The sequence below is a fragment of the Ursus americanus genome, chromosome 23 (assembly GCF_024610735.1).
Source record: "Ursus americanus isolate L20-20 chromosome 23, mUrsAme1.1.p, whole genome shotgun sequence".
NCBI classification, from domain to species: Eukaryota; Metazoa; Chordata; class Mammalia; order Carnivora; family Ursidae; genus Ursus; species Ursus americanus.
Genome location: NC_142149.1, coordinates 10,111,763 through 10,137,566, shown reverse-complemented (window position 1 = coordinate 10,137,566; position 25,804 = coordinate 10,111,763). Strand labels below are relative to the sequence as shown.

Here is a 25,804-nt window from a genome sequence, read left to right as displayed (position 1 = left end):
CAGACAAAAACCAACCATCAACATAATAAAATTGTATTTTTTAAAATAGAATACTTTCAGTATTCTATAAAAGAAAGAAAACTACACTTCCTAAGAAAGCTGCTAACATAAACTTTTACTTTTCAAAAATAATTACATTAGATAATAAGACTCAAAGAACATTATATAAATATAATAATCAAATAATAATTACATGATGTATTAATTGTTTTTCAGTATTCATCATAAGACCATCTCTTAAAGAAATACAATATTTACTTTTTAAGTTGAAAAAAAAGTATGAGAAAAAATTTGGCAGTTGCCCTACCCTTAAAACTGTTAGCGCATTCATCCTAAAGATCACTGAACTCCTGAAGGTTCCAATAAACTTCTTTGTTGTGTCTGGCATTTCCTATTACGTAGTCCCAGCTTTTAAACTAAAGACCAGATCATTCACTGGCATGTTTTTGTTTTTCTTGTTTGGTTCACCTTTATTCTTCTTCTTTTTTTTTTTCTTTTTGATTCCTGATGAATATAACAAAACAACACTTGTGGTCACACTTCAAAGCTTAGAAAATGCTTTGGCAGCAACGATCACATTTTGTCTTCACAGTGCCTTTGCAAGAGTAGTGGGAATACTAGAGAATTCTTTGTAGAGTGATGGAAATAGTAAGGATCAGGCAAATGAAGGGATGGACTGGTCCACGGCCAGCCGGCAGGGGAACTCACCCTCTGGGGTTTGCCTCCAGATGCACTTCTCTTTCGTGTACTCAAACTTTCTTGTCTCTTCCATGTCTGCACTGGAGAAATCTTAAGAGGATAACAGGTATCTTCTCAGGGTGGTGTCAGTTTGCATTTCAATATCAGACAGACCTGGGTTTTAATCTAAACTCTGCCACGTGTGACTTGTGTTGGTTCTCAAATTGTGGTCCGGGACTAGCAGCATCAGAATCGCCTGGGGACTTGTGCAAAATGCAAATTCTCAGACTCCACCTGAGACCGACGGAATAAGCAGCTATGGGACTGGAGTCCAGCATCTCTCTTCTGCATGATCCCTCCAAGTGATTCTGATAGATACAAAGTTTTGAAAACCAGTGGTCTAGACCAAGGCCTGTCACCACTACAGAACTTCTGTTTTCTCTTCTAGTTGGGTCAATGGTAGCTCTTATAAATGTCACACAGCACCTTTTAGACAGACACTTTAGAAATGTTAACATTCCCACAGAACTGAATTTTACTGCAAGAGTTAATTCCAACTCATTCAATAAATGTGAGAGCAGAAGTGAACTGATCGCCCTTCTTGAACGCAGCATTTTCTCTAAACCCGGGAGAGACCACTCTTTCTAACTTGGTGGGTAAACTGGCTGGTATATTTTGGCTCTGTCTGAAGTAGTCAGTAGCTGACATTGAAAAGAAATTGAAGGAAGCCATGTGATTTTTAGTTAAAAATCAGGGAGGGGCAGCACCAGTCTTTGTCGCTACCATTTTATTTGTTGTTTGTTCATGTGATTCTGATAGTAGTGTCACGATAGCTTTGTCCAATGGCCGAATTTTGTCACATGGCTTGAATTACTTAAAATTTATATATCTGGAAGCACCTGGGTGGCTCAGTGGAGTAAGTGTCCGACTCTTGATTTCGGCTCAGGTCATGATTTCAGGGTTGTGAGATCGAGCCCCATGCTCCCCACTTGGTGGGGAGTCTACTTTGGATTCTCTCTCTCCCTCTGCCCCTCCCATAATTCTGCTCACACTCCCTTGCTATGTAAAAAAAAAAAAAAAAAATTACACACACACACACATATATATATAGCTCAATAATTTAAAAACCCTCAGTTTAAAAAAAATCTATAAATTCAATTTTGAAACTCAAAAAAATTTTTCAGCCTGTGTTCACCCAAATACATGGAAGTTGGTCTTAGGTAGCCATATGGAGTATGTAGATATGGACAGGCAAATTAAGTCAATTTGTCTTTGATTCCCCTGTTAGTCCTCTTCCTGGACCTACGAAAGCAGAGAACACCTGTTCAATACCTCCCGTGTGCCAGGTACTATGGTGTATGCTTGGGGCTTATGGGGGAGCTAGGTAGGAGGTGTTCTTGAAATTGTGGTATTCAAGCCACATCAACTGGACACCCAAGTTCTTGGTTTTAGATGGAATTGAGAGCCTCGCATAATTTGTACATGGGTCTTAACTACCAGGAAGGGGGCAGTAGTTACCTGCTTTCAGTTTAAGTTCCTGAAGCTTGAAGAGAAACAACCACCCAAAGCCATGTTTTTTGTGGCTTATTTTTCTCCATAGTTCCCAAAGGTGGGATTCCAAACTTGGGGGGCGGGGGAAGGGGGGTTAGGCAGTGAGAAAAACAATAAAACCTAAAAACCTAAAAAGCCCTTCTGTTCCTAAAGTGTGAAACTACAAGGTTTCTGTCACTGTGGTTAGTCTATAATCAGAAGGCACGCTAGTAAAGCAGCTTACCTCCCTGGGAAGACGGGGAAATATTTAGCTATAAACTAGACTTCCAAGTTCATGTAACATTATTTCAGAAGGTTTCCATATCTCTGTTTACCAACGCTGCGTGTCGATAAAAAGATTAAAAGCTAGTTACTCCAGTATTTACAGAGAACACAGGGCTCTGACTAACTCTGCTCAGAATCTCTAGTTACATCACACAGAGTTGCTCTGGCAGCATTTCGTATTCTCGCGATAACTGCCCCCATCTCTGGGTCCAGCCCTGATGCCTGGTGCTTGTGCCAAGGACGTCTCGAAGGGGAACCGGTGGTGGCCTCAGCTATCGCCTTGCCCTGCAAAAAAAAAAAAAAAGGAAAAAAAAAAGGCTATTCAGTCATTTGCTCAGCATTTATATTTTTAGGCTCCGCCTTGGATTTAATCAGCTACTTATCTCCCTGCCAAAGTATTTGTGCTGTTAAAACAGGGCCACGCCATCCAGGCAGAACCTGCTGTTTCTGCTCCTGTCCGAAGGGTCAGCCGTGGAAAGGCTGATCACGGTGGTTTTATAGTTGAATGGGGTCATTGTTCTGGGTTTTTTGTGTTTCCCTTGAAAGAAAATTCTGAGGCTTGAGAGCTCAAAGATAAGGGGGAAAGTCTACCTAAAAACACTGTGTGCCTTCTCACCAGCCTTTTGCTGGTTGAAAACAGATCATCTTTGTTACACTTTGGCTGGATGAAAGTGCACACATTATATGGGCAATTGAGGTTTATGAAAACACGTGGACGTCATTTTCCCAAGTCCTTTCCTTTTCTGGGCTGAATTATGGACCTAATTTAGGTACATAGTCCTACTTACAGATTGAGTTCAATTCATCGGGAAAATTTACCATATTCATAATGCTAAAGAGACTTAAAAGTCTGTGGCTGTCATTTTGAATTATCAAATTCTATAATCTCTCTCCAATACGCTGGAATTCATCTATTCAGGAGACCAAAAATGTATATTATATAATTTTGCAAAGTTGGTCAAACGTAACACCTGAAAAATCGAAGAGTCATCCATTACTAATTGCCTTGATTGCCAGCAACGTAACCAAAACCTTGTTCAGAAATATTGTTTTTTAGAGAAAGAGAGAGAGTGCGTGCACACAAGCGGGTAGGGGGAGGGGCGGAGGGAGAGAGAACCTCAAGCAGACTCCCTGCTGAGTGCAGAGCCTGACACGGGGCTTCACCCTATGACCCTGAGATCATGACCTGAGCCGAGATCCAGAGTCAGATGCTTAACTTACTGAGCCACCCAGGTGTCCCCAGAAATATTCCTTAAGAGATATAGGGCTACTAAAAAAAGAAAACAGAAAGAGGATTCAAAGTCCTTAGCCAAGCAGATAAAAGCTTTCCCATTTGGGGCCCAGTGTAATGGTTTGGTGTTCTTGGCCACCACTTCTCTTTTATGAATCCAGCTTTCTCGCTTTACAAAAATGCTGTGTTCTTTGCTCTCATCTGGAGAACGTAATTCTTCTCCCTTTTGACTCTCATACAGCCCAGCATATCTCTCAGAGTTCTAGCCACATCCACCTTTTGCATGACACCATACAGGATGAATTTGAATTAAACCCACAAGGAGCCTGCCCTCCTTTGTTTCCTCTTCTACTCACTTGACCTTCATCCATTACCCTTTCCCACTCATCTGTTAACCAAAACAAAACTGAAATAAGAACACAATTCAAGTGGTAATGTTTTGTCTCCTGTATGTTGTCTTCTAAATAGCTTACTAACTTCTTGTGGACTGGTATTATGTCTTAGAAATCATAAATTTGCAAACAACCTGTTACCTGCCTTGAATAGAGGAGGCAGGGGAAGGCCTAACAAATAGCATTCATTTATTTGAGGCAAAGAATAAAAAAAATGAAGCTTAGAAATGATATGGAATAGAATTTGCTCCTTGATAGGATACACTGTAAATAAACAAGTCATATTAAGTTATTTTATTTGGGGCTCTCCTTCCCCATAGTACCTCACACTATCCCCCAACACACATGCACCCCTCTTTCTGATTTTTAATGTTATCTCTTCTATTGGTCACTGGCCTAGTTCTTTGTTATTACTCTAGGTAGGTTTTCACTTTCCTGCTGTTGCCCACATAGGGCTGTCTTCATAAGACACACGGGGACCTCTTTGCTTGATTTTAGCCTATGCTCCCAAATCATCCTGATCTATTCCATGAAGAGACACTTCTCTCTTATTTTACTCTCATGTAATATTTACATTTAATCTGAGACTTCTGGGTACACAGACCTGTACAGGGAATAATGTTAACATGTCAAATACTACGGTGGTCTGGGTGAGAGGTTAATCTGAGGCAGGTGGGAGGGATGACCACTTGTACTGTTTAAGCAGAGCCTCCTTCAGAGGCCAGGAAAAAAAATCTAAAATTTGGTCTGTGTCATAAATAACAGAATCTTAAAGTGTCTATTTAAAAGCACACTTAGGTGAAGCCGAGCAGTCTACTCATATTTTGGATTTAGTTTTTATTGTTTTAGGAGTCTCAGTTTTCATGTAGAATCAAAATTACTTAACGTCTTCCAAAAATGTGCTTGCTCCCTTTAGCTTGTAAATTCAAAATTATGGAATGAACTGTATAAGCAGACTCACCGCCCCCGCGCCCCAGGAACTAGACGGCCAGCGATCTATAGATGTCAGATAAAGTCGAAGGGCAACTTTTTAAGATTTCCATCTCCTGTGTCACAACCAGAGAGTAAGCTCAATATCTAAACAAGCTCAGAACTGGACTTCCATGGGGCAGCTGGTTTTGTAGTTGGAAATAACTGAACTACTTACTAGTCCATCGATGCAAAGGTAGTAGAAGATCCCTCAGAGACAAAGGAACAGATGGGAGAAAATTCTAGAAGGTGTAAAAGAACCTTCCAGATTCAAGTATGGGTGTTGTATTAGTCTCCTCAGGCTGCTGTAACTGGGTGGTTTAAAACAAAAATGTATTCTCTCACAGCCGGGGAAGCCTGAAGTCTGCAATCAAGGTCACCCTCCCACCACAGCCTCTAGGGGAGGATCCTTCTTTGCCTCTTCATCTTCTGGTAGCCTGAGGCTCCTTGCTTATGGCAACGCCACCCCAACTTTCACCTCTGTCTTCACATGTTATTCTTCTCTCTGGGTGGACATTCCTTCTCCTTCGAAGGACACCAGTCATTTGGACAAGGGCCTACACTAATGACCTCCTTATAACTTGATTAGGTCTGAGAAGACCCTATTTCCAAATAAGATCACAGTCACAGGTGCCAGAGGTGAGGACTTCAAAATGTCTTTTTGAGAGAACACAATCCAACCCATAACAGACAATGAGGGCAGAAAACTGAGAGACTCCACACTTTCCTCAGAAAAGAGCAGAGCAATACACCGAAATGACGGATGACCGTCCTTTCCTTTTCTTACCATTCTTTCTATTATTGTGCCTTTTGTTTATGTTGCCATCATAATATGGTTAGATAACATGAGATGGAAGCATTTATTTTTCTACTTATTATTTTGAATCTTTCACCCTTTAGAAGAGGCACTGCCTGACTCTTCTTTTGTAATTTGTTACAAGTATCAGAATTTAAATTTTTGTCAGTAAGCAGGCAACCTTAACACTGATAATGAACAAAATGGAAGAAGGTATTTCGTAGAGAGGAAAGGAAAGGCCAAATAAAAAGGGAAAATAAAAGGAACAGTCAACTGTGGATTGAGGAAAGGCGAAAGACATGAAGTATTCTCAGAAATAGTTGTTATCCTATAAACATGGAGAAAATAGGGATTTGGGTATTGACGCAAGAACTCATGACTCAGATTTTCTTCCATCACTTCTTTGTGCCCCAGACGGCTGCGTGTTCTGAAGCTTCCTCTATATTTTCCAGATTTCCTAGCCTAAGGAGAAATAACAATAGTGAACATTTGCATTTACTTAAGGCTTTGGGAAAATCAAAGTGAAAATAAAAGTAACCTTCAGGGGCGCCTGGGTGGCACAGCGGTTAAGCGTCTGCCTTCGGCTCAGGGCGTGATCCCAGCATCCTGGGATCGAGCCCCACATCAGGCTCCTCCGCTGGGAGCCTGCTTCTTCCTCTCCCACTCCCCCTGCTTGTGTTCCCTCTCTCACTGGCTGTCTTTCTCTGTCAAATAAATAAATAAAATCTTTAAAAAAAAAAAAAAGTAACCTTCAACTAGTGTCTGCATGGAATAACTGACTCAGCTCTTTTGGACAAGCCTGTCTTTTGGTCCTTATTTTCAGGGCAGCAATTGCAATATTTTCAAACAGTGGAGAGTGGAAGGGTGAGAATATCAAGTAAGTCATTCTGTGAGAGAAAACATCAACAAGCTGAAAAGACTGTTGGCTGGTGAGTGTTGGCATTTGTGACTTTGAGAGAGTTGCAGAAAGCAAAAGAACTTGCATTGCTAACAATTAGCAAAAGTGTGTATTGTATACACAGACACCATCTAGATTGAAAGAATGGGCTGGCAAAGTATTCAAACCACCTCACCCATCCAGTGCACTTTCTTAGCCAACCATGTAAGAAGCCACAGAAGTCAGAGCCAGAAGAAAAGGTGGGGAAAATGGTAAAATAAGTCTACCTCAACTTTTTGCGGCTCAAACAAATTTGATCTGGTAGATTTAACCAGGCTGAAATGTATTATACACTGTCCCCACACCACCACCAAGGTTTAAAATAATTTTGAACTGTTAAAATAGAGTCGCGCTTTAAGGTAAACACAAAATGGGTAAAATGCCACGTGTTTAAGAACATGATGCATCCAACATGCTAGAGTTTACCAGTCCTGAGATGGCAGGAGCTGTTGTTCTCAAGATCCTGTACGGCAAGGTCATGCAATTTCTCCACAGAAAACCCATCATCACTGAGTATTTGTTACAATAGTTTCCATTAATATTGGGGAGACTCGATTATAATTAAGTCAACCCAGCTTTAATATTCAGCTAATAGATAATTAGATTTCTACGAAAGCCAAGCTGTCCTAAAAAAAGGAGTGATTAAATGCATTTTTTTGAGTCCTATAATGGAGAAGTATGAATACATTATTTGGGGAGTTTTAATCACATTTAATCACAGATGATCCAATTTACAAGTATTGATATGGAGGCTATAGTTTCAAGAAGCGTACTTTTGTTAGTAGCGGTCCCACATTTCCCTTACCACCATATTGTAGTCTTTGTTTGGGGAGGCTGGATGTACAAATGGACAATGGCCAAGGCCATGCATGACGATATAACTCCGACCCATAGCCTTTATAACAAATAGCCAGGTGACAAACGACAAACTTTGGAGCAGTGAGCCCCAAGTGGTCTAGACTTGGTCCTTGACTTCCAACATCCCAATCTTTCCCCCTGGTTCTAACTTAGAACTAACCAGAGAAAACAAAACATGCTTCCCAAACTAATCACAGAGAACGTCCTGCTTCTAGTTAACCTGATCCTAGCTTCCCATATCGGTAGCCTCTGATCGTATCTTTAGCTTTACCGTTTTCACTGAAAGCTTCCCTGATCTTTTGCGTCTCTTTGAGTCTCTGCCAAACACAAGTAATGATGGCTGACTCCCTTGCTATAGCAGACTCTGAATGGTACCCCCTGCCTGATTCTCATTTGGGCAGTCTTGTTTATTTCTACAATATTTATTATAATTTCTATATAGAAACTTTTAAATGGCAAGATGAGCTATGTCCACGTTTAGAAAATCATTTAGGGCCACTGGATATTAAGTGTAGTATCAGTAATCCAAAAGCCAGAAAAATTATTAGAATTGGTTCACACTTGGGTCAAGATTTCTTTGACCTAGCTTAGGTCTGTGATGATTTGGCATTTGTATTACTCAATCTTACTTCTAAGTCATTACAGCAAATGTCTCACTGCTTATGAGTCTCTTGCATACAATCTGGTTCGTGTGGTTGTTTTCTCTGTGGAACTAGTCAGGTGTAATGGACACTTCCATGGATTCAAATGGGCTCTCTGTCTTTGAGAAGGTTGCTTTTGCCTTGATTAGCTGAAAAGCATGTGGTCTTTGATATTACAGGATTTCAGTTCTAATCCTGCCAATAAATTTCATTCATCATGTGACTTTGAGGAGAGTCTTTTAACATACTTAAGTCTCAGTTGGCTTATTTAAACATTGCTAATGATTTTAGCACCTACCGTATGGGTTGCTTAAGAATTAAAACAGTTTCTGTGAAACAGTTACCAAAATCCCAGTATGTAATAATGTATTTAATAAGTGATAGCCATTGTTATTCTATCAAAATAGATGTTCATATTTCCAATGAACAATCTTCTTTATATCTTATGTGACAACATAGAACGTTTCTTTTTTTTTTAAGATTTATTGATTTATTGTACTCACCAAGTGAGTACAAGGTGGGGGAGGGGCAGAGGGACAGAGAGACAAACAGACTTCCCCCAGAGCAGGAAGCCTGATGAGGGGCTCGATCCCAGGATCCTGAGATCATGACCTGAGCTGAAATCAAGAGTTGGACGCTTAATTGACTGAGCCACCCAGGGGGCCTCAACACAGACTGTTTTAAGCAAAGATGTGGAAATTGCTGGCACTGCTCATTTTTCCAATTGTATTAGGTATCAGATAAGCACTGTTACAAGACAGTGTATGCATTACCTCATATGCAGAATGAAGGTGTTGTCTTCATAATTCAGCTGATGCGCACCTTCTGCTGTACTAACTACCAAGCCTCTCGGAGCTGGGCTGACTTGGCATGAGGCAATCAGGGATGTTTTGACCTTTGCCTTCTCGATGGCCTTTACTGGTGGAGCAGGTTACAGCTAGTGAGTTGGTTAAGATTTTTGGTTATGAACTTTGCTTCTTAGAGCATAGACAAAGCTACATTTAAAATCTGGAAGGCCAGAGGTGCCGGAAGGCACACGGCACAGCTAGGCAAAGAAGGTAGTGCGTTGTCTCTTCTCTTTTACATCCTATTAGAATCAAAGAAAGCATCTGACATGGGGAAATGTTCATTTTTGCAGACATGACGTGTGCACGTTTAATTTCTGAATCAAACAAAGGAAAAATTCCTGGGCATTTTATGTGCATTTTTCTTAATATGATCACGGAATCAGAGTTAGCCATTTAATCCCAAACGAGACATGACCTCACTGGGGTTTGGTCCTTGACTAAATTTCGAAGTTCCTCACAAGGACAGTGTGGATTGCATTGCCTCTGTGCTCCTGTCTCCTCGCGGATGTCCGGGATTTGTTTGGAATGAATGTGGGGGATCTCCAGCAAATGTTTTCAGAGCAAATTTCAGTGGGAATTTCACTGTTTTTGTCACAAAAGCCATTTAGTAGTCAATCTGGAAACAAAGAGTGGAATGAGTTACCTTGTTAAAATTCTTCAGTCACAAGGAGTTTGTTATGTATGGCGGGTTTCCTTAGAAATTAGAGGAACAGGTCATTAGAGGGAAGTGGGATGACCTATTGGGAGGATCTGGAACACTTTTTCACAATCCACGTATGCTAGTAGATCCTTGACGAAGTGTCACTAAGGAAGGGGGCCCTCGATGCAGCCCCACATCACATATTTCTCAACTTCGCTACAGAGACTATTTCAAACGTTTTCCATTCTCTTTAAATCTCTAATTCTGTCTTCTTGCCCCGTTATCCCTTTATTTAACCAGGGAATAAAATCACAACCCTGTTGCCACCCAACCTGTAGGCTTGATCCCAGCTGCATGTATTCTTTGCTTGGACTCATCCCTGACTGTTCCCCATCCCTCCACCATGCAGCTCCACCCTTCCCTCCCTTCCCTCTTCCCTCCCTCCCCAGTGGATTTCTGATTATTGTAGATTCAGACTCCCAAGGATCTCTCCGATCTGTTCCCTTTGCTTTACTCCCCCGGGGTTATGCAATATCTTTCTTAACTGCCTTCCCTATCAGATGTCTGGCCAATCCATTTCCCACCACCACCGCCAGAATATCTTCTCTGAAATGCTAATCAGATTGGCTTACTCCCTTGATCAAAACCCTTTCATTCTTCCTTAGAATAAGCAACGTTCTTTCACCTGACTTTCCAGGTACTGCTCACCACCCCAGCTCCATCCTTCTCCTACTTCTCCCCATCCTAGATCCCATGATTAAGCCAAATAAGCATTTTTATTTTTCCTGCTAATACTTATTCAGTGCTAACATAGTTTGTCTCAATCAGTTGCATTCAGTATGAATAGAGTAAGGGTGTAAATTACACCCTTGGGGAAATGTGACTCAGAGTAACTACTGCAGAGCAGATTCACTAAAGAACAAAAACATATCCATGGCTTTTAAGAAAGTAGGAGCCTATCCAAGAGTGAGAAAGGCTAAACAAGAAAACAAATTTATTCATCGTGGAGGTTTTTTTGTGTTGTTTTGTTTTGTTTTAGAGGTGGGGGGAGTGGCAAAGGGAAAGAGAGAATATTAAGCAGGCTCCAGGCCCAGCACAGAGCCCAACGCGGGGCTCGATCTCACAGCCCTGAGAGCATGACCTGAGCTGAAATCAAGAGTCAGACGCTTAACCGACTGAGCCAACCGGGCGCCCCTCATTGTGGAGTTTTAAGTTGAACATTTATAGTTTCCTTAATGCGCAATAAGGACTTGATACATGCTTACTGAATTATATGGAAGCATTTAAAACTTTAAATCATGTTTTGCAGTATCCCTCTTAACAAGCCAGCCGTTTCTAATCCAGTTTCTTTTCCATTCCATTAAAACACACACACACACACACACACACACACAACTTAGTGGTACATAGAATTAAGCAATAATAATTGCTTAGTGGTGTATATAATTTAATGAGAATGTACCCTAATATCTCAATTTGCAGTTAATTTTATTTCCAGGACTTTATTTTAATAATTTCCAGTGGCGATACCAATTTTTCTTTTCTGAGCCAATTATTAGAAGCTAGAGGGTTTCTCTGTGACATGGTATACCCCCGCACTCATAGGTACTTTGATGTTGCATTTTGATGGAATTGGACCTTTGAAGTAGAATTTCGAGTGGAATGTGGACTGATTCCTGGCTGGTCAAACAACACCTCAGTAATTATAAATTAAAAATATATCACATGTTAAAAGAGACCTTCAGAGGAGAGCAACCAGGACATCGAGCAGATACGAAAGCCTGGCTTATCATACAATGCTCTATGTGAGCAGCTCCTACTAGTCTAGGAAAACCAGCGGTGCCCACCTCTTACCAACCTCACCTTCTGAGACATCACATTGGTAACTTGAAATCAGCCATGGTCAGAGAATTTACACTACAGAAATTGGTAAACTCTACCAGGCAGTCTTTTTTGTTCCCTCAGAGAGCCCTATTAAAATTGGCCAGCACATCATTGCTTGTAAATAAGTTGACTAAATATCTCGGCAGTCCTGGTTGACACCCGTTGTCCTAGTGACTCATCACTTTAGCACTTGTCCCTACTTTTTACACTTTCAAAAGTGACAAATTAAATACACACTGTGTGGATCAGGAATCGTTGGAGGCTTTGGAGAGTTTTCACTGGAAGAAGAGAAGACAGAGTTAGAAAGAAGCAACTAGAAGATTCTTATCTGACATTGTCTGAAGAACTTGTTGTTGGAAGTAGTACAAGATTTGTTTTTCAGAGGCACAGCATGAGGACAGGAAAGCCTTGTGAAAGCTAAGGGGAGACATTTTTATCTGAGTTGAAGGAAGGACTTCCTCATTGGTAGCGTTGACTCATCATAAAACAGGAACAGAACACACAAGGGCTCGGTGAGATCCTGTCAGTGACAGTGCTCAGAGACAGAAGGCCAACTCTAGGGGATCTGCTAGAAAGACTCAAGAAATGACCTCTTGCTGTGTTCGTGCCCTCTTGAGGATTCATGTGTTGAGTTGAACCCTCCTCTGACAATACTTGACTCAGACATTTTGGCAATTCTCAGTGTGTGTGGCGGGGAGGGAGGGGTCTTTGCTTGGTAACGTGTGTTTTGTAATTGGTACAACAACCAGCTGGGAAAATAATTCCTTTGAATTCAGAAAAAATAATGATCCCAAACAGAAACCTTATTAAATCTCATGTTCAGTTTGAAAATTAAATAATTATCACTAATTTGAGAGGAAATACATGCTCACCAGCTTTACACGGATTTATTTCTGATTCCAAAACTCTACTTCAACACAGTTTGGCCAAAGAGAAGAAAATGTCAATGAGTTTCAAATAATTTTAGTATCAGAAGTAGTGGGGGGGCGCCTGGGTGGCACAGCGGTTAAGCGTCTGCCTTCGGCTCAGGGCGTGATCCCGGTGTTATGGGATCAAGCCCCACATCAGGCTCCTCCGCTATGAGTCTGTTTCTTCCTCTCCCACTCCCCCTGCTTGTGTTCCCTCTCTCGCTGGCTGTCTCTCTCTCTGTCAAATAAATAAATAAAATATTAAAAAAAAAAAGAAGTAGTGGGAAAAACTGTCATAAGTTGTGGGAGAGGAACACTTTTTCTGTACCCTACGGTAGCCAGGGTTAGAATAACAGGAAGCCCTCAGGCCAGCAAAAAGGACACCTGTGAAGGCTGTTTGGGTCTACCTGAACACGTGGTTTCAGCAGGGGCTGAGGCTGCAGGAAACAACATAAAATTGTCCACTGGGTATGGAAAACCAGGTTAAAATAAACAATTCTGTCCCTTACCTACTATATTATACCACATAAAAGTCAGACTATGTTTTCCCTATCTCAGACGATGACTTTCCTGAATTAGTCAGATTATCACAAGGATTACCACAAGAAGAGCTTGTAGGGATTTTTCTCATAGACCAGTGCCTTTCATTTGCACACCTTTAAGCTTACCTCAAAAGATTCTGCCCATCCCTTCAGCCATGCAGGTTCCTCCAATGCTTTCCATATCTTGTTTGACTTCTCGCCAACCAGAAACCTATACTCTCATCCATCAACCCACATGGATCCCAGTCAGACTGTTATGTAACAGCACAGACATGGCAAATATCATTGCTCGATGTTTTTTTAAGTGCCTCACAAATATTAATTCATTTACACCTGCTGAGAACTACATGAAAGATTCTTTTATTATCTTTTATAGATGAGAGCACTGAGGCACAGAGTAGCTAGAGACAGCTTCTAATCAACGGTCTTACAAACCTCAGCTCTTAATCAGTATGTTGCCTCTTATTGTAAAGATGAGAAATTGAGCCAATCTTAATATGATTCTCTGAAAACCAACTCATCCTTCCATGGAAATGTGTTTTATCCCTACCCATTCTCCTGAAGTCCACCTTTCTTCTTACAAACATACATATTCACAAGGTTTGAGATGTTAAAAGTTAGTGTTAAAAACACTGCAGTCTTGGGGCGCCTGGGTAGCGCAGTTGTTAAGCATCTGCCTTCGGCTCAGGGCGTGATCCTGGTGTTCCAGGATCGAGTCCCACATGGGGCTCCTCCACTGGGAGCCTGCTTCTTCCTCTCCCACTCCCCCTGCTTGTGTTCCGTCTCTCGCTGGCTGTCTCTCTGTCACATAAATAAAATCTTAAAAAAAACAACAACACTGCAGTCTTTTATACACATTTTACATATGTACCTTCTCCTTAAGGAATTCACATTTATTATATTTTGTGAAAGAAATTGCACTCCCATGTTTTTTGAGTCCATTATTCTGCTACAGATTCCATTAACTAAGAGCAAAACTCATCTACTCAGTTCTTTGAGTCTAGGACAGTGGTTCTCAACCCAGAAGGGAATCCCCCCCCCCCCGCCAGGGGACATCTGGCAATGTCTGGACACATTTTGGACTGTCACACTGGGGTTTGGAGTCATATTGGCATCTAGTGGACAAAGTTTAGGGTTGTTCCTAAACACCCTATCGGCATGGAACTTCCTCCCATAACAAAGAATTACTTGGCTTAAATGTCAATTGATTAGTGTTTACTGAAAGGTTATTAATGTGGGTTTTATGTTTCCTATAGTTTATTTATGTCATTTTACACAATAATAAAAGCAGTTTTATTTAAGATGAAATTAAGTGAAGTATTTTACATAATGTAGGAAAAAATAGGAGAGAAATATATCAAAAGAAATCAGTTGATTATTCACTTCTCACCTAGTTAGTTGAAACTGGTGGTTAGTAATATATCACGCACAAAGCAGACCTAGTTTTTGAGCCAATAATAGTATTCCATTCTCTCCCTACGATCTCGGTTTTTTTTTTTTTAAGATTTTATTTATTTATTTGATGGAGAACTCAAGAGAGCACAAGCAGGGGGAACAGTAGAGGGAGAGGGAGAAGCAGGCTCCCCACCGAGCAGGGAACCCGATATGGGGCTCGATCCCAGGACCCTGGGATCGTAACCTGAGCCGAAGGCAGACGCTTAACCATTTGAGCCACCCAGGCGCCCCTCTCCCTATGATTTTGTAATGAAATCATGAGATCAAACAGGACACTTTCTTCAAGTCTCCCCAAAATGCTTATTTTAATAGAAACAATGTGCAGGACTAATTGTAGGACATCTACCTTATTAAAAAAATCAGTAAGTTGGCAACACCTTAGGCGACAAATTTTAATGTCTCCCCTATTAAACTAAAAGAAAGCAAAAACTCTCTCCCTGAAAAACAAATCCTTGCTGCTCCCTATATCCCTTCCCATCCATTAAGCATTTTTCTACTCCATTTGACAGCAAAGCTCCCTACAAATGGGATATGCATGGTCTCCCCTCCCTCTCACCCTGTTCCCACTTGTTCTGGTCTCATCAAGCATCTGCCTCTAGAACACTACCGAGACAGCTTTCATCAGTCACCAGTGACAACACATTGCCCCAACCAATTGTCAACTCTTAGTTCTCATCCTGACCCATCATTAATCTGTGACACCGATAACTCCCTTTTTCTTATCACACTTCCTTCACTTCATACCACATCTTGAGGTTTTCTTTCTACTTCAAACAGTTCACCTTCTCAGTCCCCTTTGCAGGATCTTGCTCATCTTCCCAACCTCAGATTGGGTTGTTCCAGAGCTTGATAATTGGAATCCCTTTTGTTTCCTAACTATTTTCACTGCCTGTCTGGTCCCACCTGTGTTCATGGTATTAAATACTATATATGGACTGATAACTTCTACTTTGGGACCTCTCCCCTCAATTCCAGAGTAATAGATTGTCTACCTAACATCTTCATTTTGTTGTCAGAGAGGATAGCCGGTTACCACAAGAATACCTCAACTTCAAAATCCCTTCTCTCCCAGTTCCATCATCTCCGTAAATGGCACCAGGAGTCACTCAATTTCTTATAAATGTCCTCATTTTCATGACCAGTTGAGTCCTAATTAGAAGACTTCTCAATAGGTGAAAATGGGCATCGAGTAAGAAATGCATTCCCTCGCTGATCCCGGACTTAGAAGAAGCAAGCAAACAAGCCAGAAAACAAAACCGGTTTCTCAGAAAAAGATTTAAGCTTTGTCTTTGGAACCATTACTGCGGTTGTCAGTGGTCAGCTAGGGGTACACAATTTCTCGGAACCCAAATGAAATGATGTTGGGCAAGATGCTGTTTGCCTTAGGATAGGATTACACAGACAGGGTGTGTGTTGGCACAGAAAAATCTTTATGGCGACAATAGAGCACCTACCTAAGAAGGACACACTGGGAAGAAGTTTTCCGAGTCCTGGAGGTGTGAGTAAGAGAAAATCCAGCCTTCCGGACGAGTAAGAAGTTTAGGGGCCATTTGTGGCCATTTTGTGCTTTGGGGAGATCCTTGTTATTGAATAAGCTCACAAAGGTCTGTTCACAAGACAAAGAGGTAGATGGGCAGGGAGGAAGGATATTTCTTCTCGATGCTTGTTTTCTGTAAGCCACCATTGGCAAGACTGTCTACTACGTGTAGGCATGGGAACCAGTTAAAGAAAGTCTTGATTCACTAGAGTGAAGCTGAGAACTCACTGGCCTTTGTGTGGGGTGAATGTGTCCGGAAAGGCAAAGAAGGGCGAGATTCTCCTGTGGGGTTTCTCATCTCCATGGCGGTAGGTGCTGACAGCTTCGGAGGGAGCAGGAAGGAGCGAAGAGAAAGGAGCCTGAGATGTGTGGTTGCAGCACTCCGAGGAGACGAAAAGGACACAGGGGTTTGGTCTGAACTTCATTATCTGTAACTAAGGTAAGACCTTTTAGTGGGTAACAGAGTGAGCCAAGCCTCACTAACTGCTTGCCTGATCTTGAGCTCCTTCTTGCTTGCGTGTATGCCTGCTAATAGGCACCTTGACGGTACTTCCTTTCGCTCTTTAATGCTGTGCCGTGTATGGCTGGGAATAGTCTTTCTTTCTCTCGTGTAATCTCTGGGGAGCGCTGAAGCAAACAGATTAAGAATGTGAGTGCCATTTATAGATCAGTTAAGGGAAGTAACATTTGGAGAGAGAGACTAAAAGCATGATGACTTAGCCAGCTGAACGTTACTTATTGACGTGGGGCAACGTGGAGAAGGATGAGTGTTTAATCTCCCATGGAAACAATCATCCGTAAAACCCTCTTTTTTGTAGGTCTCTGTCACTCTTCCACTGTTCCAAAGTGACAATAAAGTGGCATCGAGAGTTTGAAAGGGTGTGTTAAAACACGCTGTCTTTGATTTGTAATTCATTGCGTCTGTACAACTAAAAATAGACACGGAAATACTGGAAAGTCTCGCTAGGAAAAAAAAAAAAGCTGCTCAAAGTTAGCTCCGGTAAATAATACGCTTCTCGAGCAGTGATGTCTGATGAAGTATAAAAGCACGGCGCTTTCTAACTTTTAAAGGTTTTCTTCGACTTGTTGTCTTTCGATTTGCAATCTGCACCGTTGCTATGGAGTAAATAGCATTTGTTCCATTCGGTGCCTTCAGCTTCTCACTTGGCCGGTGGAAGGAGCGGAGGCTGAGATAACGCAGCTCATCTACCTGGAAATTCCGAGACTGCAGAGAGGCACAGCCATGGCTTTCATCCTGAATATGTCTTATTGATGAAACTCCTCAAGCTTTTCTTTGAAAAGCCCCTTCCCCTGCTCTTTCTTTTATTTTTATGAGCCTTGACATAATGCTGAGAATTTAGAAGGAGCAAGGGATACATCCCCAGGGGTTCTGAAAGCCCATAATCCTGCAGGTAGAGCCCAAATTGGCTGCTGCTCAGAAGTGCGACCTTCCCAGGTTACTTAGCTTCTCTCTGCCTCCTTTTCAGACGCCTTTAATAATATCTGTCTCTTATATATCACTGAATCTCGTTCGATAGGGTATCTGGCACCGAGAGAGCACAAGCTGTATGAAGACAATGGTTACTGGCTCCGTGTTAGAGAGGAGGGAAACTGATGTAGACATGATAGTGGGTTAATAGCTAAGCTCAGAGTAATATCTCAAATGACTTAACTCCAAGGAACGTACCTACCTCTGGTTCTCAGGCTTGAGAAGAAGCCAGCCAACTGCAATTTGGTCATAAGGAAGGCAAGCCACTGTTGCATTGTCATGGGAGTTCTGGCGATACACACCAGCCTCCAGCTGCTTCTGACTTGGCTTTCTGACCAGCCGTCTTGGACGTTCAGACAACCGCATTCCAGCCCTGGGCCTCACGTCCCGGATGAGCCCAGTCTCTGCAGGCCAGCGATGTGGGGGAGGTCAGGGAAGGTATGTCGAGCTGGCATGGCAGGTAATAAAAGTCAACAAGAGAGTGAGGCTCAGGGATGTTCTTTTGTGTAGACCTAGTTTCATGAAGGCACATCGGTCCTAGCACATTTTGATTTCTTAAAATCAAAACAGCTCTTTCTCTCATGGTCACCGTGGCTGCCTCAAATCAGCCGAGACAAAGTTCCTAGTTTGTTCGAGTGCTAAGCTTCAGGTGAAAACTACTGACATTTATGGGACAGTGCTATCTGATTTAATTCTCTGAATTACCCTTTTTAAAGGGATGGGGATCAAAGAGGTAAAATAACTACTCTGAATTCAGCTAGGTACAAGGTAGAAATGAGATGCAAAGAGAAATCAGGCTGACTCCAGAAATCAAATCTAAAGGATTAAGGCAAAGGTACTCTTTTGTTTCCATTATATAAATAATGTACCTGGAATGATAGGTTGTGATAGGAACCTGGTAAGGCCCTTCTGAGACCGGACCATCAGAACCTGAATTTGGTTCACCTGGAAGATGTGGTCTGCCCAACCTCACAGTGGGACTTGGGGGCGTCCTGGAACACAAGATTGAACTGATCCAGAAGCATCTCCTGCCCTTGGAAACTTCCCTGTCAACCATTACCCTGGGTTTTCTCTATTTTTTTTTTTTTCTAAGAAAAATCCATAATCCAGGCTGAGGGGTTTTTTGGTGTGTGTGTGTTTGTTTTTAGTTTAGGGCATGCATAGAAATACAAAATGAGAATAAAAACAGATCAGCTAGGGGCGCCTGGGTGGCACAGCGGTTAAGCGTCTGCCTTCGGCTCAGGGCGTGATCCCGGCGTTATGGGATCGAGCCCCACGTCAGGCTCTTCTGCTGGGAGCCTGCTTCTTCCTCTCCCACTCACCCTGCTTATGTTCCCTCTCTCTCTGGCTGTCTCTCTCTCTGTCGAATAAATAAATAAAATCTTTAAAAAAAAAAAAACAGATCAGCTAAAAATTTAAAAAGTCAGTGCAATGAACAAAAAACATGGGTCAGTATGATCTTTCCTATAGCTATCACGATATGGCTTATAAGAATTAAAAAAATCAGAAGATTCAAGTGTTTTGACTTTAGTGAGACAATGAGGTCTTTCTGACAGTTTATTTTTAATCCTCTTGGGCAGTCTTTCACCACCATTCATCTCCTAGATTTGGAGTAGATACTATTTACTAGTTAATGAAACATAACACAAAATCCTTAAATCTTTGTGAACAAAAGAGACCTTCAGAGTTGAAACCTCCTATCAAACCAGGAAATGTCTATATATTCTTCATCCAAATTCCGAGAGTGCTAATCTTCACTCAATTGTTACAGATACTAACAACAAAAGTATTCTTCTTGATGCAGATATGAAATCTGCTTCCCTGGGGCGCCTGGGTGGCGCAGTCGTTAAGGGTCTGCCTTCGGCTCAGGGCGTGATCCCGGCGTTCTGGGATCGAGCCCCACGTCAGGCTCCTCTGCTAAGAGCCTACTTCTTCCTCTCCCGCTCCCCCTGCTTGTGTTCCCTCTCTCGCTGGCTGTCTCTCTCTCACTGTCAAATAAATAAATAAAATCTTTTTTAAAAAAAAGGCTCAATTCAAAAATAAACAAATAAATAAATAAATCTGCTTCCCTGTACATGCCACACCCAAACCCCCACCCCACCTCTGTGGTATCACACAACAAACACCTTTCTCTCCTGATGGATAGAGATGGCCCATCTCTGCATTCAAGCCTATGAACTCCTTGGAGCAGAGTCATGTGATGCTCAGTACAACCAGTTCACGGTACAAGAGATATAGTTGGTACTCAGCAAAGGTTTTGAACACATGAGTTTATATTTTCTTCGATGTTTCCTTTTTCTTCACTTCTTCCTAATGCTCCACTTCTTACCGTGAGTGTGACTCCTCTTAAAAAGCAAGATACCCAGAGTTGAACATTACACTTCTGCTATGAATTGTCTCCAATGGAACAAAGTTTTATGACTTCCATTAGAAATTCTATGTGGATGAAAAACTATTTTTGTTGAATCTTTGCCTTGATTTTCTGGGAAAGATATGTTTTTAAGCTCATGTAAGCTTTCCTCCTGCTCATCTCTGCTGGCCTTCTGGGCTTGAGACTGATCAGCTTTGAGGGAAATCATTTTCCTACATTTCCCTGCTGTGAATTACTCCGATCCCTAGAGCTAAGGGCCTTGACCCTACAGGCGGGCCCCTCTGCTCCCGGTTTTGAGATGAGTCAATCCGTAGAGCACCTAAGGGGTTCTAAAACACACCTTACAGGACTTAGCCGGTATCTCTTGCAGTTCGCTCTGTTCTGAACCTGTGCCCAGTCATAGTGACTGAATTTTATCCCCCCCCCCCCCCCCGCCACCGAGATCAGGTCCAGAGATCCACTTTCATCCTGATTCTGTTTCTAATAGCTCCTCTTCTCATTAAGGTTTCAGACTTGAGTTGTGGAACGAGAGGAATCTCTTATAGTCTTTTTTTTCCCCCCAATTTACTCTCTGTGTGATCCTGGATCGATCCACCAAACTAATTCGACTTCAATTTTGCATCTTTAATATGGGGATGATGCTGATAACTGGTTGTCAGAATTTGGGGGAAAATTAAACAGACACATGGACATACAGTGCCTGGAACTTAAGACGTGTTTCTTTTCAGGCTGAGGATTTTATCCAGCCCTTACCCTTCCTCAGTCTGGAGCCCAGATCCTGAACCCCAGCTCCACACCTAGAGCCCAGTGACTCTGGGCTATCCCTCTTTAATATGGACTACTTGCCTGCCCAAGTCCTTACGTGCTGCCTCTTCTCACTTCTCTTAAATTCCCCACCTCTGTGTTTTCCCTTCCTTCTTGTCCCTTGGCCTCTCCCTGGGTGGCTGTTAAGCTGATTAACTGTAATTCTTTTTTCCCTCTTTACTCTCCTCTAGCAGCTCAGCTGAAGTTGCGTTCTGTAAAGTTGCATAGCCAGCCGGGCCTGCCCCCAAGCACAGCCAATGCCCCACTCCAGTGGCAATCCTAAACCCTTAGCTTTGACCTTAAGAATCTGGCCATTGTAGTACTTATATCCACATGTATCCGATTTGATACTTGGAAAGGTACTGCTATCTTCTCCCTAAGTAAGTGCTCACAGCCATTTGGGGTGACCCTTTCAGCTTCCATGGCCCACATACTGAAAGCAAGAGGCCATGGTGGCTGGACTCTACCACCAGCTGCTTGGTAAGCCTTGGCTAACACTCTCAAGGTGGGAAGACTTCGAACATGCTGTCATTCACCTACAGTGTTACGAGATACCTCTCCCTAGTGGAAAGTGCTACTTCTACCTAGAAACTCTGGCCTGGCATGGGCAATACATTCCTTACCCTTGTGGAGTTTCTTTTGCCATGAAGATGGAATTGTGTTTTTTCTCATCCCAACCTCAGGTGTTTTGCATTCTTTTATGAGATGGTCAATCAGGTGGGGGTCCCAAGAGCAGGCGGCACTGAGGCTTAGGAAAACACAGTTGATTATACTCACAGACCCTCAAGACACAAGGCTCAGCACATAACACAGGACCACAAGGGAAAGACCCCAGGGAGGTCAGAAGACAGAAGACAGGAGTGAGGGGACGGTCAAAGCCATGACCTCTTTAGGGATTTGTGGGGAGAAGGCAAGAGAGGACATCGTTTAGGATTAGCTAGTTTAAATAATTTCGGTGGGCTTTGGGCTATGGGAGTGGTCCTTAGCTGCTTGATGCTTGGCCCTGGGATGACTAAGGCAGAAGAATATTGCCTCCTTGAGTGTACAGGCCAGTTGGAGGGGATAGGGCTCTGCATCAGTTAATTTTTATAATCAGAAGCGTGTTCCAGGCCAGGTCCTTTGTTATCTCTAAGAAGCTTGGGAGGGGCAGTCTCTCCCCAGCCAGAATGTTGTGTTGTTTTGGTTTGGTTTGATTTTATTTTTAGGATGTCGAGATATCAAAATACACAGACAAGTTAAAAATATTTACGATACATAGATATTCTGATTTGACCTGACAAATAGACTCTCCTCAGTCATCGGTTATGGCATGAATGTCTCTTTATTTTATAGTTGCTGGGCTGCCACTGACAAAAAGTCCCTTTTGTTTTGGGTCCCTCTTCCCTACACCCACCTTCCCATATCTAATAATCGCCATAATGATGTGAGAAGGCAGGTTTCCGAGTGTCCTTGAGGAGAGCAAGCCCGTGTTCTGTCTTCCCCAGTGGAAATGGCCTTTGCCTACTTAGAGGGATTCATAAACAATCTAGAACATGTGTGGAGGGGAGGTGGGGGTGTTGATTTTCTAACTCACAGATCAGGAACCAGACTGACACACACACACCCTCCTCTCCAGCGCCGAGTCTTTATGATTAGGACTGATCCCTCCGTAAGAGTCAAGCTACTGGCTGCACAAGGAATTCATACCAAAATAAGTCTGTGTTCCTTGGATCCAAGCTGTAGGAAGCGTTATCCTTGCTGCTTTCCTCAGGATGCTCTGTGACATCATCCACACTGGATTGTTTTTCCCTTTGTGTTCAAACACTGGCTTCATTCCAAAGGGTGTCCAAAGCCAACAAGCCCACCCACTGACGGTGTAATCTCACAATTGGAAACATTCCTCTCTATGAAAAGGCAGCGCCCAATAAGCTCTCATTGACAGCATTCTCCAGCCCCCCCTCCCCAGCTCTGAATTTCCTTTGGCCTCTTTCCTTGCTGACACTTCTTACTGGTTTGATGAGGTGGGATTATCCTGGTTGACAACCATTGACACTCATGTATCCTGGTGTGCACATCAAGGACTGATCTTATCTGTAAAGTGGGTAGCTATATCTCAGGAAAGCTTGAAAACAACCACAGATGCTAAAATATTTCCCTGCAACCCTGGTGTTTGGACTTCCAGGAATAGCACACAATCTCCCTGATTCTAGAAGATCTGGCTTGAGCCTTATATACAAAAAAACATGCACATCCAAGAGCCTGACATTAACCTTTATGCACCACCTATAATCTAGTTATGGAGACCTGGGCTGAAGACTCCTTCTTTAGTAGAAAACTTCATTTCTCTAAGCCTTACTTTGTTAATTTGCAAAACATAAAGGATATAATGAAACTTGCTTTTCAGGATTGCTGTTAGGATGAAGGGAGTGTGACACCGCACTGACACTCTGAAAGAAAAGATCCAGGAGGACTGGGGGAAGATGTCACTAAAAGTAGAAGTGGAAAGCACATAGAGAAACCTTGATTAGCATCATACATTGCCTATTGGCTGGACCTTCAAGGTTGCACCGCACTGAGCTCCTTCATGGTAATTTTGACTTCCTGGCCATCACAGTTTAGATAGTTGAGATTTTGTATTAGTGCTGTTCTATTGAACTGACAGTAAAATCTCCTCGGGGAAAGGGACTAGGGAAATATGCCTACAGATAGGCAAGGTCACAAATCTCTACGTGTTGTTTTCATACAAAGAGTGTTCTTTGATTCAAATGGCTAGGATAGAGGACATGAACGGCACTGCTGGGGAGAGGAAGTGGAGATCAGTTTTGTTTGAAGGCACAGGCAAAGATATTGTGTTGCCAAGGCAAGCCTGGTACCAAGAACCCAAGAACGAAGTGGAAGTTCTGCGTTGGTGGTGCTGGAGAGGAAGGGGTGGGGTCTTTGGTTTTCACGAGATTTTAGTGCCATTTAGCCAACTATGAATGACTAACAGGACAAATATTCCCTCAGCCTATTATATTTCCTTTCTTAAATGTTTGTGGATATGGAAGCTGTCGCAGGCCCGTTCACAAGTTGTTGAAAAACTGCCTTTGAGGATTGGTTCGTAATTTTTTTTTTTCAATGAGGGCATCCAATCTGTCTCTCTACTGGAAAGTTACATGAAATTTGGAAGTTCAAATGCCAATGATGTTTACATTTCTCAGTTAAAAAGCCAATATTTCTTCCTCTGCTTCTAAACTCTATGAATGGAAAAAGCTATTTTAGTTCATGGCATATTCTTTCCATTAAGATTTTAAACTTCTGCAGTACTGCCAAGGCTCCTCTGTTGAATGAGTTTTTCATAAATGTTATCTACCAGACATGGGTGCAAAGGGGCATTTTTATGCAGTTGAAGCAAAAGGTAATTATATTACCAAAGAAAGCATTCGTTTCCATCCCCTCCTCCAATCAGTCTTAAATAAAAGGAGGCCACGTTGGCTACAGCTAAAATTATATGAATAATTTTTAATAAAATCAGTAGCTAAAAATTGTTGAATTTTCAAAACACATTGGAAACCTTCTTACATATAGCTCTGCTGTGTACATTCTTGGCTAAGAATGAATTTTGATTTGGATGTGGGAAATCTATTTGTTCAAGCCAAGCACCACTTAAATTTCCATACGCAGATTATCTGCTGGATGAATTAGCCCAAGAAATTAAAAATAAAAATTCCTAAACTGCCTTTTGCTCAGCTGCCCAGAATGTTCCCCTTGATTACATCCTGCCTGTCTGATAGCTTGAATTCAGAGAACAGAAAAAATCATTTTAATAGCCTGCAAAGTACAGAAATGGGGCATTCTTTCCAAAGCATATGATTTATTCCAAGCCAAATGCAAATCGATTTCTCATAGCTTTCCTCCTGTGTCTTATCTATAGCACCATCTTCCTTCATTAGCCTAGAAAATCAAGAATTGACCACAAAAGCGAAATGCTGAGGGAGCACCTTTGCACCTTAGGTGCTGGAAAGGTCTCAGACCCAACCACCTTTCTTTTGGATCTACAGCGTAATGCCACTTTGTTATCCTACCGTAGATACTGCCATTCTTCAGCGGGTTGACAAGATGTCTGTGACATACTTGGCAAGATGGAGACTCCTCCAGGGCAGTAATAGTCCTCATAATGCTCAGTAATAGCCTTCACAATGCTTCAGATATAGTTGAATGTTAATTGCTCATTACAGGCATTGGTATAGTTTAGGCAAATGAAACAGTCTCTTAAAATGAAGGTTTAAATGTCTTATCACGAGGTGTCCCCATCCGCCCCACACTGAGCTCCCTAGTGTCCGTCAAGATATATATACTGGGAATAGTACCACTTCTCTTTTTTAAGAGAACTATCACTAATTTGGGTCACCTCTGTTTGCATGGGCATTCATAAATAACAGAATCAAACCTTCCAACTCAGGGCAGGATGGTTGATTCTGCTTCTATAACACTGTAGTGGAGACAGAACTATAACTGGTAGAGAAAATATAAAAAATGAAATTCATGGAAATTCGAGAGTCTATCAAATACTCTAACTTCCATCAGCTACTTAAATCTTCTGTTATCTGTGGTAAGTGGCAACGCTTTTTTGCCAAGTGCCCTTGAAAAGGCACAGGCTAATAGAAAGCTAATCTCGTGTGATAGGCAACACGGAGCTTAAGGTACTGCCTCAATAGATTACCTATCTGGATCGTCCCAGGAAGATCTTTTGTCTTGCACTTTAAAGGCCTCTTCTCAATTTATCCGTATCCACAAGGGACAATGGAAATTGAGATAACAGCCAATAACAGTTGCTTTCTTTGCCTTCTCAATGAAGATGTCCTGAGTTTTCATTTTGACAGCTTAACGTAGAAGCTCCATCATTTAAAGGGTAAAGAAGTTGTAGACACTATGCGGGGAGTTCCTGGTCTACTAGCAAATCATATGTGTAAGTTCAGTGATTCCCAGACTGAATAGGTCAATCAATAGATTCTCTGTAAATTGTCAAAAAGGACAATTCGCAGGCAGTT

General features: G+C 42.0%; 1 protein-coding gene across 11 annotated transcripts in view; it reads left to right on the top strand.

The window, feature by feature from the left end:
- KCNJ16 (potassium inwardly rectifying channel subfamily J member 16) overlaps positions 1 to 25,804 on the top strand; it is a 52,626-nt gene that overhangs the window by 12,736 nt on the left and 14,086 nt on the right. The window contains exons 4-5 of one of the 11 annotated variants that reach the window (XM_087854172.1): positions 6,705 to 6,810; positions 16,444 to 16,570. The exons of 7 other annotated variants lie outside the window; for them this stretch is intronic. The gene's annotated coding sequence lies outside the window, so the exon portion shown is untranslated. Of the gene's footprint in view, positions 1 to 6,704; positions 6,811 to 16,443; positions 16,571 to 17,995; positions 18,059 to 25,804 lie in introns of those variants that run through there. 3 more of the 11 variants (XM_045813876.2, XM_045813878.2, XM_087854173.1) reach the window with 3 other exon arrangements.